Source organism: Rhinopithecus bieti, unplaced genomic scaffold (assembly GCF_001698545.2).
Source record: "Rhinopithecus bieti isolate Rb0 unplaced genomic scaffold, ASM169854v2 scaffold_2350, whole genome shotgun sequence".
Lineage (NCBI taxonomy): Eukaryota > Metazoa > Chordata > Mammalia > Primates > Cercopithecidae > Rhinopithecus > Rhinopithecus bieti.
The window spans coordinates 1,019,614-1,032,139 of record NW_016803902.1 but is presented as its reverse complement, the minus strand read 5'-3'; the positions used below and the strand labels follow the sequence as shown (position 1 = coordinate 1,032,139).

The 12,526-nt window shown below is 40.4% G+C and overlaps 1 long non-coding RNA gene across 1 annotated transcript in view; it reads right to left on the bottom strand.

Annotated features, from left to right (window-relative positions):
* The window catches only part of LOC108519349 (uncharacterized), an 80,949-nt gene extending 68,423 nt beyond the window's left edge, over positions 1–12,526 (bottom strand). The window contains exon 1 of the long non-coding RNA XR_001882611.1: positions 12,481–12,526. This is a non-coding gene — a long non-coding RNA (uncharacterized LOC108519349). The remainder of the gene's footprint in view (positions 1–12,480) is intronic.

Below are 12,526 nucleotides of genomic sequence, written 5' to 3'. Positions count from 1 at the left end.
TGTATATGACCACAGATTCTGCAAACAACCTGAGTGAGCTCAGAGTGGCTCTTCCCCAGTCAAGCCTCAGATGAGACCACAGCTCCCATCTCCACTTTGATTGCAGCCTTATAAGACCCTACAGAGGACCCAAACTAAGCCATGCATGGATTCCTGACACACAGAAACTATGAGACAACAAACATGTATTTTAAGATATAAGTTTGTGGTAATACTGTTATACAGCAATAGGTAACTATTACAGCCACATAAACCCCCATTGTTCACAAAAGTCTTCCAGTTTGTCCTATTATTGTTCATTGGTTTCATAGGCATTCATAGACGGAAACATCCCTAGGACGTGGTAATTCCAACAGCTTTAATGGGAGAAGCACTCTCCATTTGTTTTCAAAGCTGGAAGCAACTTTAAAGATACTAGGTAGTAGCACAGTAGTGGACAAAGTCATCTGGTCAGCATGCAATGGGAGAAGTTTCTTTTCCCAAACTGCCTCCCTATTTCCTCTTAGGAATGACATTTTCCATGTTGGATGGAGCCCAGTGGACTGTAATTGGGAACCCCATCCATGTCTAGCAAGAGTGGACTTGTCATCCAGCCTGGGCCAGTCCCCCGGGATTGGATGTTCCATCTCATCCTAGCAGTGTTGTTCTTACTGTCTGTTCCTGCTGCAACTGTTGCTGAAGCTCCTGCTTCCCAGCCTCTGAAGTGGCCCTGGCACCGGCCCATCTTCAAACCTGATTTTCAGACATCTGCTGAGTCTGTGGGCCTTTGCTATCCTTCCAAGAGTTTCTTTTACTTAATGTTGCCAGTCATTTCTGTGGCTGGTAGCCAAAGGGCTCTTACCAGATCACAGAAGGAAACCCAGAGCAAAGGCTTCCTAGTTCTCAGACTAGTTGTTCCCTGTTACCTGGGCCTGGCAAAATTCAGCCAGAGAATGAATAGAAAAGGCCTTCAGAAATGCTTATCTCACCAGAAAATGCAAGTAACTCACCTATGCTCGAGTGGATCTAAAGTACAATTTCAGATACTAGAAAGGGAAGTAGTTGAATTAAGAGATACAAGAAACCTAGGAAACTCAAGCAATAGAATTTGATGGAAAAAAAAATTTTTTTAATCGACTGAAACAAGTTCTTTCAGCCTTGTCCTTCCCAAGTGATTAGTATTCCTGCAGATAAATGATAAAGAGATTTTCAGAACTTAAAGCAGATAAGCCATCTGAGCAATCCTACTAATTATATAAAAGAATGTGAGTTCACTGCGGATTCTTTACAGTATTTATCTGTAGTAGTTTTCATATCTTGAGGGCTTAAAATAAGAGATAAGCTCAAAGGAAACGTGTTATTATTTTAGGCTGAAAAAAGGTATCAATCTCTTAGTCAACTTTTTAAAAAGTAGTTTTGCATTTTAGTATCCCATCTGAGTGAACGCAGGCCAGTAACTAGCTCAATCCAATCAGCAGCTAAATGAGGACTTGGTACGATTGTCAACATTTTGCAGAAAAATGTGGGTAGGGAATATATGATCAGTGTCCTCCAGCAGTCAAGTAATCAAGTGCATTTTTTTTGTTGGTTTAATTATTTTATTTTATTTTTTTTTTATTATATTTTAAGTTCTAGGGTACATGTGCATAAAATCAAGTGCATTTTAAAAGGCCCTGTGTACACTGAATTATTTTTCAAGTACTTACCAGTTTTTACCATACGATCGGCACTGTGTTTTGCAAAACAATGCCTATGTCATCCTACTTTGTTTAATAAAAGTATCCTCTATGTGTGAATCTTCTAGAAGTTCATCCTAAGAACAATTTTATTTGTTACTATGAATTAAAATCTTTCTAAAATGATAATGTAACTCCCCATTTCCTAGAGAACTGTACTTTGACTATAATTTAACCTTTTCTTCACATTTCAGAAATGCGTGAGCACTGTTGCTTTGTTAAATTCAAATTCAACAAACACAGTTTAAGCCACCTATGATACCATAATGCCTTCAGGGGCTAATCAATGTATAGGTCTACATCCTCTTCAAATTAATGGCTTCAGAATATTATCCTTTTCAAGTTCTATTTTTTCTCTGTGGTTGTGTGACTCCAAATTTGATATCAGCTTCTACTTGTCTTGCCCCTCTATCCTAAGTATTATTTATATCTCAGATAGACATGTACATGTATATATGTTTTTTATATTACTTTAAGTACATATGTCTACTAATATACATAGTATCTCTTTTGCTTTATATGAATATGTATAGATATGTATTTATATGTAAAGATTCATGAATATATATATGTTTGCTTCCCTCCTATATGGCAAAATACCTTTACAGAATGGTAATTTATCTCTTCTGACCCAGGAAAATTGAACGATCCCCAGGGAACTCATGTCACCAAACTCACTTTTCTAAACCAATAGATCTTGCATGTCCAAGTCAATAGATTTTGGTCTAATGGCCTAAGAAGGGCTCCATCCCTCTCCTGCAGGAAAAGGCCATAAATTGATGGCAGATGTTTCCCTCGCCAATCAGTGGTTTTTTACACTATCCACACAAATGAACTTGTTGATACTGGCAATCTAGGACCATGATGAAATGCCAGGAATGCGAAATACGAATTACATATCTACATTCATTATCAAAATTCAACACTTCCAGCAGTGTCTAAGGGGAAGAATACACTCATGGGTTCTTAGTTTCTATTTCTAGTTGAACCAGTAAAGCCCCCTTCTCATCCCTCTTTTCTGCTTATCACTAGAGACAGAAACTAAAAAAGCATAGCTTCAGGCTGCTAAAAGCCTAAAACAAAACAAAGCAAAACAAAACAGAACAACAGCAAAATAAGGCGGGTTGAACAAGTTTGAGTTTGATCAGGTCATTTCTACCTGGAGAGATTAACAGGACAGGTCCTAGATGACCCAGGAGAACAAGTGGCACTTGGGAGAGAAAAGGAATAATTTTTATTGAGCATCTACTATTATATCTACTTCCAAAGAATATTGCGAAATAGTTTTTATTGGCCCAATTTTGCGGAAGTTAATATCAGAAAGCTTGAGGGACAGACCCTGTGCAGCGCCAGCGTGTGCATGCAGCTGTGACTGGAGCTGAGGCCCGCGCTCCAGAGCTGGGGCCGCCTGGCGCCGTCATGCGTGTTCAGACTGTGGTGAAGCAGGCTGATTCCAGATTGTTCATGGCAAATGAGAACAGCGCTTCCATGGCATTAGTCCCAAGGCATGACCGCTGTTGCTATTTTCAGGCTCTATACTTGAGGTGATTTATTCTGTATCAAGTTTCTTAAGCCGGAACAACGTTTCACAAAAACTCCTTCATGTTACGGTTGTGATTTTGAGCCCCAAAGAGCAGTTTGCACACCATGTTGAAGAGAGAAAGGAAACAACCACCATTCCTCTCAGAACGCCAGGGCAATGTGATACAGTGACAGACACAAAAGTGCCCCTGACTCCAGTTGCCTGGCTGTCCTCCAGGTTTTGTCCACCGCCTCCTCCTGAGGGCGGGTCCTGCTGATGAGCAGCGGCTCCAACCCTGTCACCAGAAGCTTCGATGCAGACCCACAGAGGCACCAATCCCCCATATATTCCTCTACCACCAGCTCCTCCCCTACAGTCCCTCTGTGATGGCTGGACAGGGTTGGCTTCTCAGATTATCCGGTTTGTGACTCCAATCCTCCAACAAGCCCTTTCCAACCTTTACTCCCCCAGCTTCTCTCACAGTTGTGTAAGATCTGATTTCTATAAGAAATTGTTTACTTCATAACTCATAGAGATTCTGCTTCACTTGATTAAACCCTGGCTATACAATACCACGTGGCACTTTTGAGAGGAAATGGGGTGAAAAAATTTCCAGAAAGAGCCAAGGGCCATCCACTTCCCAGTGCCCAGAGAATAGGATGTGCCAGCAAGTTGGCACTTTGCAAGTTCTGAGCCATTTTAGTTGCCAGTATTTTCATAGCTGCAAATCCAGGAGCTGAAACATTCTTAGGTGAAAGCACCCTTTACAAATGCATTGCATGGAGCTCAGCCACTGCCAACTGCAGCTATCTGACCTGTTGCTAACATGCGAAGAGGCTCTGCATCCAACATCTCACTTGACTCAACTCAGAGAAGTAGGACATCACATCCTAGGAGCCAAAATCTGGCTTCAAGCCCCAGTTCAGACTCCCTAATAAGGCAGTTAACCTAATAAGGCACTCCCTAATAAGGCACTTAACCTGTCAGGGCTGGTTTCCTCTTCCATCCTTACAGAAGTAAGCCCAAGGAGATGATTTCTGAGGTCCTTAGAAATAAATTTTTACGAAAAGCAAATTCAAACTCTCTGGTGATTCCTAGCACATAAGCAGAACCTGCACTCAACCAAAAGAATTTTGTGAAATGTATGGGAAAGAGCTGATCCTAGGGAGGAAAGGAGGCTCTTAATGAAACCACTAATCTTTGGACTTGAGCACACATGATATTCCTCTTGGCAAACACTATATAAAGCAGATTTAAATTTTATTGCCGCTATTATTGCAAGAAGTTGTTATTTCCATGAAACTAATCTTACAGACTTGGGGAGTCTATCCGTTCTCCTGTCAGTTTTAATACCTTGACCTTGCTATCAGTTACATGTTTTTGTTTTGTTTTGTTTTGTTTTTGAGACGGAGTCTCGCTCTGTCACCCATTCTGGAGTGCAGTGGTGCAATCTCAGCTCACTGCAAGCTCCGACTCCTGGGTTCACACCATTCTCTTGCCTCAGCCTCCCAAGTAGCTGGGACTACAGGTGCCCGCCACCATGCCCGGCTAATTTTTGTATTTTTAGTAGAGACGGGGTTTCACTGTGTTAACCAGGATGGTCTCGATCTCCTGACCTCGTGATCCACCCGCCTCGGCCTCCCAAAGTGCTGGGATTACAGGCGTGAGCCACCACGCCCGGCCGCTATCAGTTACATATTTTTAATCTTCTCTGGGACTTTTGTCAAGATGACCTATGTGATCTACAGCTTCAGTTGAAATTTTGAGGGAAATGAATAGAATGGCGCCTCATTAACGAGCATCTTTGTGAATGGGATATTCTGAATAATATAGAGCCTGAGGATCTCAGGGCTGGAAAGGGCCTTGGAGATCATCCTATCCAGGAGTTCACAAACTTCCAAGCTTAACTCTAACTTTGGGCCCCCAAATCAGTCCTAGGTTGACTGTATTAGAAACACCAGAAAGCATCTTTGACAGATGATTGGGCTTCTAATGGAGATTGGTCTAGGGTGGAACCCTTAAATCTATATTATTTCATGCTTCCCAGGAAGCCAGTCATGGTGGCTCATGCCTGTAATATCAGCATTTTGTGTGTCCAAGGCAGGAGGATCACTTGAGCCCAGGAATTTGAGACCAGCCTGGGCAACATAGTGAGACCCCATTTCTACAAAAAAAATTTTAAAAATTACCTGGGCATGCTGGTGCATGCCTATAATCACAACTACTCAGAAGGCTGAGGTGGGAGGATCACTTAAGTCCAAGAGGTAGAGGAAACAGCGAGCCATGATTGCACCATGGCACTCCAGCCTGGGTGACAGACTAAGACCCTGTCTCAAAACTAAATATGTAAATAAGCAAACAAAGTGTCTCTGGTAATTCTGGTTTGTTGCCAGGTTTGATGACTAATGATCTGAGGGAATTGCTATCCAGTATATAAATTGTCATTACAGAACTAGTGCTGGACAAGACAAAGTAAGCCCATTACAGCCTATCTCCTCCACTGATTATAACTAAAACCTCTGGGCAGAATACAAACACTATTACCTGAGAGAAGAATAGCATGTATGCCAGTGAGTTTAATGGGTTTTTCTTTCCTTCTTTACCTCTTGGCTTTGACATTGGAACCACCGCCCTCAGAAGGCAAGACACAACTTGTGGTACGAACCTAACCAGCCTGGTTGCCTACCAAAATAAACAAAAGTCAACATTCTCCAGATGATTTTAACAGCACCTTTGACTTGTTTCCAGAACATATAACAAACTCTCAAAACTCCACAATAAGAAAACAATCCAATTTTTTAGATGGATAAAAGATTTGAACAGTCACTTTACTGAAGAAGATGTACGGTTAGCAAAAAAGCACATTAAAAAAATGCTCAACATCATTATTTATTAGAGAAGTACAAATTAACGTCACACTGAAATACCACTACACATCTGGTAAAATGGCTAAAACTTAAGAAACAGCAAAATGAGACTGATCACAGCAAATGCTGGTGAAGATGCAAAGCAACTGGATGTGGTTGGTGGGAACCCACAGGCACTTTGACACATGATTTGGGAGTTTCTTACTAACTTGCCCATAGACTTAACATATGACCCAGAAATTCCACTCAGATATTTACCTTCAAAAATGAAGAGTTTTGTTTACAAAAAACAATGCTGTGTATTAATATTTGTAGCATATTTATTCATAATTGCCCCCAAACTGGAAACAAACAGAATAACAGCCCTTTATACTGCATGGTGTTCTCTGAGCTTCCTGTGTTTGTAGTTTGGTGTCTGACATTAATTTTGGGAACTTTTCAGTCTTTATTGCTTGAAGTATTTCTTCTGTTTCTTTTTCTGTACTCCTCTGGTATTCTCATTGCATGTTTTTAAATCTTTTCTAATTTTCCCATAGTTCTTGGATATTATGGTCCACTTATCACAAGTCTTTTTTTCCTTTGCTTTTCAATTTGGGAAGTTTCTATTGACATAGCCTCAAGCTCACTGATCCTTTCATCAGCTGTGTCCAGTTGGCTAATAAGCCCATCAAAGTCCTTCTTCGTTTTCATTACAAAGTTGATTTCTAACATTTATTTTATATTCTTTCTTAATATTTTCATCTCTCTGCTTACATGACCTATCTGTTCTTGCATAGTATCTACTTTTTCCACTAGACTCCTTAATATATTAATCATAATTGTTTAAAATTCCTGTTCTAATAATTCAAACATCCTGTCATATCTGAGTCTGGTACTGATGATGCTTGCTCCGTCTCTTCAAACTCTGTTTTTTTTTTGCTTATTAGCATGTTCTTGTAATTTTTTGTTTAAAGCCAGCTATAAATTGGTTAAATTAACTCAACACTGGCTCCCACTGAAATCTCTGCTCCAATCAATTGCGGGTTATTTGATCTACTGTCTGCCCAAATCAGGTAGTGCAGTTTGTCCTATGATTTCAATTATTTCATGGAGCTAAGAAGAACTGTTTGTTCAGTTTGTTCAGTGTTTTACTCGTTAGCATAAAGTGACTTTTTTTTTTTTTTGAGACAGAATCTCGCTCTCTCGCCCACACTGGAATGCAGTGGCAGGATCTCAGCTCACTGCAAGCTCCACCTCCCGGGTTTGTGCCATTCTCCTGCTTCAGCCTCCCAAGTAGCCAGCCACCATGCTCAGCTACTTTTTTTTTTTTTTTTTTTAAGTACAGACGGGGTTTCACTATGTTAGCCAGGATGGTCTCGATTTCCTGACCTCGTGATCTGCCTGCCTCGGCCTCCCAAAGTGCTGGGATTGCAGGCATGAGCCACTACACCCAGCCTAAAGTGATCTAATCTAAAATGTTGGGCTAGAAGCCAGAAGTCCCCCGAGTATTCTTCAGCTGGTGAGTGAATGGGCGTGGTGGCACAACCATACAATTGAATACCACTCAGCAATAAAAAGAAACAAACCACGGACGAGCCAACTGTGTGGATGAATCTCAAATGCACTAAACTAAGTGAAAGGAACCTTATTCAAAAGGCTAGATACTGTGTGATTTCACTTATGTGGCCTTCTGGAAAAGGCAAAACTATAGGGATAGATAGCAGATAGTGTCACTTTGTAGAATGCAAGAGCTTAGGAATGGGAATAGGTGTGACTACAAAAGGGTAGCTCAAAATAACTTTGGGGCGGTGGTGGAACTGTTCTGTGTGTTGATCATGGTGGTGATTATGTGAATCTGTGCATCTGCCTGAACTTACGAAACTATAATAAAAAGTACATAGATTTAAAAGCATTTTAAAATTGCCATTACAACACCCCCATCCAGGTTGTTTCCAGACTCTCCTTGAAGGGTTCCTAAGGTGGGGAATTTACTACGTTCAGAGACCAACAATCCCATCAATGCAGAGCTTCCCAATCACTGTGCTGGGAACGGGTTACAGGTTGGCAAGATATTAATCATCTCAGACCTTAGGCAGGTGGGAACCATTGTGCTACTCTTTTTCACCATGGACTGTAAACATTATTTCATTTTCCAATTGCTGTAAAGTGAAAAAGGATGCACTACCTTCTCAGACACTAATTTTCTTTTACATTGAAACAATGTCAGTTTATCTATCTGCAATGTCTATTGGTCCTAGTTTCTCCCTGTCTTGGAACAAATTTCTTCCCTCCTAATATATATGACAGTTGGTCAGATATTTGAAAGTTTGCTAAAAGTTTTCATATTCCTACCATCACCAATTCATCTTTGAATAAATGTGCCTGGTCCTTTGGACTATTTCTCACAGACATGTATTTAAGATTATCAATCCCTGGAACATGATCTTCATTTTCAATATTTCTTCCAATTGCAATAATAGAACATACTTGATTTTCCTAGCCTATGCTAGGAAAATTTTTGTAATGAAGCTTATTTCATGATTTCTGCCTTCACAGGTCTAGGAGAGTATGCATAATGCAGTCTTTCTTTACAGACTGAAAATATTATAGGGCCTCATGGTTATCAAGTTTTGTGGTCTATGTGTACTGGCCCTATAGCTTCTGGAACTTCTTATTGCACTTTCAAATTCTAGCATTTGGGGACAACTCAGTAGAAGAAATTCATACAGAAACATCACCAAACAAGTCAACAATAACTATAACACAGCTTCCAGCACCATATCTCAGCCTCTATAAAAGGGTCCATGTCTATAAAAAGATCCACAGTTGTCATACTATATACTTGGCCCTTTCCAGTACCATGTCATCCTTTGACCAGAGCTCCTTATTGCCTTAACCACTTTCTCACAAATACTCATGAGGCAAAATCCTCCCATCTTCTAGGAGACAGGAAACCTTTCTTAGGTTCCAGCTAATCTTCTCAGGAAAGTGTTCCTCACTCACACATACACACTTAGTTCCTCAGACTAAGCATCTCACCATCTACGTAGTCTACATTCCAGCTGGCGAACGTTGCCATAACAGTAAGTATGCTCAGTAAGAAATAAATGTCATCTCCTATGGGTTTATGGGATATTAGTTGAAGTCCCTTAACCTATGGCATCAGATATAGCAAAATTTAGGAAACAGAGTTGAGGTCTGCCACCTCAAGACATCCCCTCAATGAATATTTGAAATGCACATTCAAAATTATAACTCAAATTTGAACACAGGTGATTTTTCTAACTTCTATTTCTACTACTTCATAAGTTCAAGAAGTACAAATAAAACAAATCGTATCTCTGTGGACTGGAAAGACATTTCTGGATAGTTAATATTTCTGCTAAAGCAATTTAAAAGTAGAGTTTAGCTTGAAAAGGTATATTTTAAAAAGGAAGAACATTTTTACAGTGTTCTGCAAAAAAACCTGTAAGAGATGCTATCAAGAGAATGGGAAGACAAGCAACAGACTGGAAGAAAATATGAAAATATGCAAAAGGCACATCTGATAAAGGACTGTTATCCAAAATGTAAAAAGAACTCTCAAAACTGAAGAATAAGAAAATGAACAACTCGGCCGGGCGCGGTGGCTCAAGCCTGTAATCCCAGCACTTTGGGAGGCCGAGACGGGCGGATCACGAGGTCAGGAGATCGAGACCATCCTGGCTAACATGCTGAAACCCCGTCTCTACTAAAAAATACAAAAAACTAGCCGGGCGAGGTGGCAGGCGCCTGTAGTCCCAGCTGCTTGGGAGGCTGAGGCAGGAGAATGGCGTAAACCCAGGAGGCGGAGCTTGCAGTGAGCTGAGACCCGGCCACTGCACTCCAGCCTGGGCGGCAGAGCGAGACTCTGTCTCAAAAAAAAAAGAAAAAAAAGAAAATGAACAACTCAATTTAAAAAATGGTCAAAAGACCTAAACAGACACCTCACCAAACATATACAGGGAGCAAATAAGAAAATGAAAAGATACTCAATATCATATGTGATTAGGAAACTGCAAATTAGAACAACAATGAGATACCACTACACATGTATTAGAATGGCCAAAATTCAAAACACTGACAACACCAAACGCTCGTGAGGATGCGGAGCAACAAGGGCTTTCATTTATTGCTAATGGAAATGCAAAATGGTACAGGCACGTTGGAAGACAGTTTGGCAGTTTCTTACAAAACTAAATGTACTTTTATCATATAATCCAGAAATCAAACCCTTTGGTATTTGCCCAAATGAGTATTGTCTGCACAAGAACTATGTCCTCATGAAAATCTGCACACAAACGTTTATGGCAGTTTATTCATAATTGTCAAAGCTTGAAAGCAACCAAGATGGTCATCAGTAGTGGAATAGATAAATAAACTGTGGCACATCCAGGCAGGGCAATATTACTCAATGCTAAAAAGAAATGCACTCGCAAGCCATGAAAAGCCATGGAAGAACCTTAAATGCACATTGGTAAGTGAAAGAAGCCAATCTGAAAAGGCTACAATCCTATGTGGTGTCAACTATATGATACTCTGGAAAAGGCAAAACTATGGAGACTGTAAAAAGATCAGTAGTTGACAGAGGCTAGCGGAGAAGAAGAGATGAATAGATGGAGCATAAAGGATTTTTAAGGCAGTGAAATTATTCTGTGTGATAACATAATGGTGGATACATCTCATTATACATTTGTCCAAGCCCACAGAATGAACAACCATAGGAGTGAACTCTAATGTCAACTATAGACTTTGGGAGATAATGATGTAACATTGTAGGCTCACTGACTGCAACAAATATACCACTCTGGCACAGGGTGTTGATAGTGGGGGAGGCAATGCATGTGTGGGGGCAGGGGAGATATGGAAACTCTGTATCTTCCACTCAATTTTGCTGTGAACCTAAAATTGCTCTAAAATATAAAGACCAACTTTTTGTTTTTGTTTTGTTTTGTTTTTTGAGACCGAGTTTCACTCTTGTCACCCAGGTTGGGGTGCAATGGCATGATCTCTGCTCACTGCAGCCTCCGCCTCCTGGGTTCAAGAGATTCTCCTGCCTCAGCCTCCTGAGTAGTTAGGATTACAGGCATGCGCCACCACACCCAGCTAATTTTATATTTTTACTAGAGACCGGGTTTCTCCATGTTGGTCAGGCTGGTCTCAAACTCCCCACCTCAGGTGATCCACTCGCCTCGGCCTCCCAAAGTGCTGGGATTACATAAGAAATTGGAATACAGCACTTCAGAATATTGGGGGACTCTCAGATTTCTTCTTATATAAAGGGTAATTGTCACAGCATCCAGTAAGGGACACCACCTTGAAGATTCGGATTCTCTTTGGACCTGTGTCACTTTGTAGAATGCCTTCCCCGAGGACCCGAGTTTTAAACTCGACATGCAAGCATCTCCTTTTGCTCCGAAACATCTTTCAGGGGCGCTTGACCACTTTATTCTCTCCTTCATCTTTGTGAACACAAAAGATCAACTAATCTTTCTGAGGTTCTTTTCTTCTCCTGATGTGAGGCCTTCCAACTTCAAAGGAGCAGAGCTCTGATGTTTTAGCAATAAGGAGTTTTTTTGTTTGTTAGCTGTGTCTCCCTTTGTTTGTGTTTGTTTTTCCCCATAGCAAGAGATCTCACTCATAAAATACCCTGTATCATTTCTAATACCCACATTTTTGGGTAATAGGGTCATAGTAGGACAAAGATGTTTTTATGACAATGTAGAAAGTTTACTATTTGTTGATTAAGGTCCATCATGCTCAAAGGGAAGTAAAGACTTAGTTTTCCTAAGTGGAAAATAAGAATTATCAAATTACAGAATTAGAAAGCACCTTAGAAATCATTTGCCTCACATGAATATTCCATAAGTAAGGAACTAGAAAGGAGAACTGACTTGTCAGAGGGCACACAGCTAATTAATAGTAAAGCTAAGACTAGAAACCCATAACTGTTCATTCTAATCCAGTGTTATTACAATATAGACACAGCACAAACTTACTGGGAAAGCCAAAAAAAAGGCTCCCAGCTATTATAAAAATGCATCCAATCTTTATGTTTAGATGGAGTGGCCATAGACTTCAGTAAGTAAATTTCTTTTTGCTGAATTTGTGCTTTATCTCTTGCAGCTTATCTCAGATATAGTAGGAATTTAGGCCTTTCAAGACCTCTCAAAATTATTCATTTACATGAATAAATTCAACTTCAACTTCTAAATGCCTACTAGGTGCTAACATTGAGGGCCCAAAAGCGAATAAGACGCTCTCTTTTTTACAGAGGATTTCACCACCTGATGATCCAAAAAGACACGCGTACAACCAGACAAAGGTCCCCATAACAAGAGCATGTTTTAAGGTCCCAGCGCAGAGTATCACATCCTACCTGGAAAGGTTAGGGATGGAGGCTTTCCCTGAAGAGGCCATCTGGG